This window comes from Branchiostoma lanceolatum, chromosome 13, assembly GCF_035083965.1.
Source record: "Branchiostoma lanceolatum isolate klBraLanc5 chromosome 13, klBraLanc5.hap2, whole genome shotgun sequence".
Classification (NCBI taxonomy): Eukaryota; Metazoa; Chordata; class Leptocardii; order Amphioxiformes; family Branchiostomatidae; genus Branchiostoma; species Branchiostoma lanceolatum.
In genome coordinates, this window is record NC_089734.1 from 17,909,154 (window position 1) to 17,912,320 (window position 3,167).

Genomic DNA, 3,167 nt, shown 5'->3' on the forward strand with positions numbered 1-3,167 from the left:
CATCTTCAAAGAAAGGCACGAGTCGGCCAGCGAAGCTGAATGTCTTGTTACAGTTCATGTCTTCGTCACATGGGAAAATATTGTCAAAGCACTGGCCAAATTTGTTTGTACCTGGGTCTGTTTCGATGAGCCTACGTCCGTGCACCACCTCAGCAAACTTCAAAAAGTGTGAAAGCTCGCCCGTATCGTCAAATGGGTCACAAGGGCCGCTCCCTTCACCCTCGGTAGCAATGTCTAATATGGCAACTACTGCAGTGCGGAGATCATGCACTGCATATGGGGAACTGTCCATGTTGCCAAGCCACTGGTCATTGGTTATTTGCTTCGTACGTTCCCCTATAAACAGGGTCGATTGTCTAGTCCGTCTTGTCTTTATCTCTAGTATGACCATTAGGCAGAGGATCTGATGAATGTAGATGGCACCGATGGTACTTGCCCTTGTCGTTGTCTCTCCACACCGTTGTTCGATGTCCGCCCAGATGTCTACATTGTCGTTAGTTTCGTCATTACTGTATTGTATTAGGCGATTTCTATGAGAGCAAAGATACTGAAACACGTCAGAATCCGTTATTTCACAGCCTGGCCTCTCAATCCCCTGGAAAACAGTTCGAATCTGGTTCAAAGAGCATCTTGTGAGCTTTACCACCAGACCAGGGTTGGCTCCCCCTGGAAGCGGTGCTGGGTAGGACGGTACTACAGACTTGTGGTTTAAATATGGCGCACCACCAATTGCGTTCAGAAGGTTGGAGACCAGAGTCATGTGTTTCATTTCATCGACAACGACACTTCTGATCAGGGCCGCCACCTCTCTGTTATCGCCATCTTTTATCGAGATAAGCGCACTCAGATAGGGAGGAATTGTAGCCAGTTCTAACTGAAGAGCTACCTGCAGGGTACTTTTTAGTTCATCTAATGTGTGAGTGACGTTACCCACTGGTGGGAGGTTTGAGGATGGGTCTAGGTCGTCTAACCATGACAGAATCATTTTTCGTTTCTGTGGAGAGAGGTCTCTGGTTACTGGCATGTAATTTGGGTTTGTTTCGGGAAGAGTAAGGGAGTATTTTAGTAATTTTCTTTTCCTGGTAACATCCTCGTAGCTTGCAAGGTTGATTATTGGTTTCATAACGGGATACAGATTGGCGTACTGCTTGAATATTGGGTAGACATGTTCGTACCAGGTCACTTCACCGGGAGTGAAGTTGTACTCTGAATACAGAAGGACTGAGATCATTAGGTCCCGAACCTTGAATTCAGCTCCATCGGCCCCTTTCTTGGCAATTATGTCGTATTTGTATACCTGGCCATCTAGCTGTTCTTCCCTCCTAGGTTCTCCCGGATTGCTGGACCGGAATGTTATGGATGAAATGCCGTTGTTGCCGGACGGTTTCGTGCTGACAACATCTATTGCTGGTTTCAAGTCATCTGGTATGGATATTAGGCTGGTTTCAACAAACATTCCTTTGGCAGACCTGCCAAACTGGAACGTACGAAATTTCATATCCCATTCACTGTTAGGCTCTTTCCGCACAACACGATTGCCGATGACCTCAACGTACAAACCATCTTGTCTTTCCTCCAAAACAGGCTCGCAATGCGTCGGAAATATTTTTTGAACAATCGCCAATGGAGTGTTTTGAATTGTTTCCATTACTGCGTCTTTAACGGAAAGTTCAATTATGCCTGCAGTCCTCTGAAACCAGTTGTTTCCACTGAGTTTGATTTCTCCCAGGTTGTGGGCCTCGTTGTTGAGAGGCTCGCATCTCTCTTTCGTTCCGTTGTATTGAAGAAGATAAAGGGGACCGCCTGATGGTTCGACCATGTTACCGTTGATGTCGAACTTCACACTGTTTGCAAAGTCCAATACTACATTCTTCGTGAGAACGTCAACATAGAATGGCACATGACCACCATTAGGACTCCACAGCATTCTTTTATACAGACCATAAGGAAGAGGGTGCTTCGACACTGCTGCATATATGCTCCCAACCACACGGCCATACAGATGGTCTACAGACGTCGGTACCTCAATCATGTTGTAGACGTTGAGTTTGACGTACAGATTAAATCCAGGCATATGACGGAGAGACATGGCCTGCTGTATGAAGTTGGACTGTCTTGCTGGAGGCCCATCAATCCACTTCACGTTTTGTAAAGTCGACAACCAGACCGCACAAAAGCGTGTATCCCCAGGCACTGTGCTGCAGCCCGATCCTGCACAGGCCTCGTGCATGTGGTTCATTGAACGTGGCACGAAGTCCCCCTTCAGGAACCCTTCCACGCCGACCACGAGGCCCCATAGTTGAGGTTGGTATTGGTTGTATGTATCCAGGTCGACCATCTTGCCTGCAGTGGTGCTATCTGAGCCTGAGGATAATCAAAGTAGCTACATCTATGATACCAACATGAAAGTATTCAATATACAGTACAGATATAGTTTTTTTTTGGCGATGTAAAAATATCCTGAGTTGGAAATTGCATATAAGCTGTCCGGTTCGGTAGTGAGATCCCACCCTTACATTTGGACTCCATTTGAAATCAGAAAAATAGAAGCGACTATATCGTGCCAGCAAACGACCTGCTGTAATAATATGTCATTAACCTTAAAGCTTAAAAATGGAACAAAGGACTTTTCTTTGACACTAACATAGAAAGGAATCGTACAAAAAGTCTGGAAACTGTTGTTAAAGATGGGCCATCGTTGGTTAAGAATAGAGAGTAGCTCTTTTAAAGAAGAGGGTAGACATATTACCGCTGATGGCTTGACCAACAATGGGGTCGTTGAGAATGTCACAGCGTCCGTCCGCGAGGCAGACTTGCGTCACTGTACAGTCGACCAACCGGAAGTCACCACTTCCTTTGGGGTTCCAACCAGGATTCTTAAGGGGATCAAATGTGCTGATGTTGAAATTTCCCGGGATGTTGTTGATGGTTGAAATGTCAGCAAGAAATCTCCCAGCAAAGTTCAATCGAAGTTTAGCTGTAGGTCCGGATGATACGACAAGGTCATCAATGGTGTACACATTCTTAATAATAATAGTCTTTATTGCATATTCCTGCCCAGAAGGGCTAAATGCACAGAAGACCACATGTGGCCTGTAAGAAACATAATGCAAAACATAAGTTGATAAACTGCTACACTAACATTAAAAAAAAAACCTCAAAAGCAT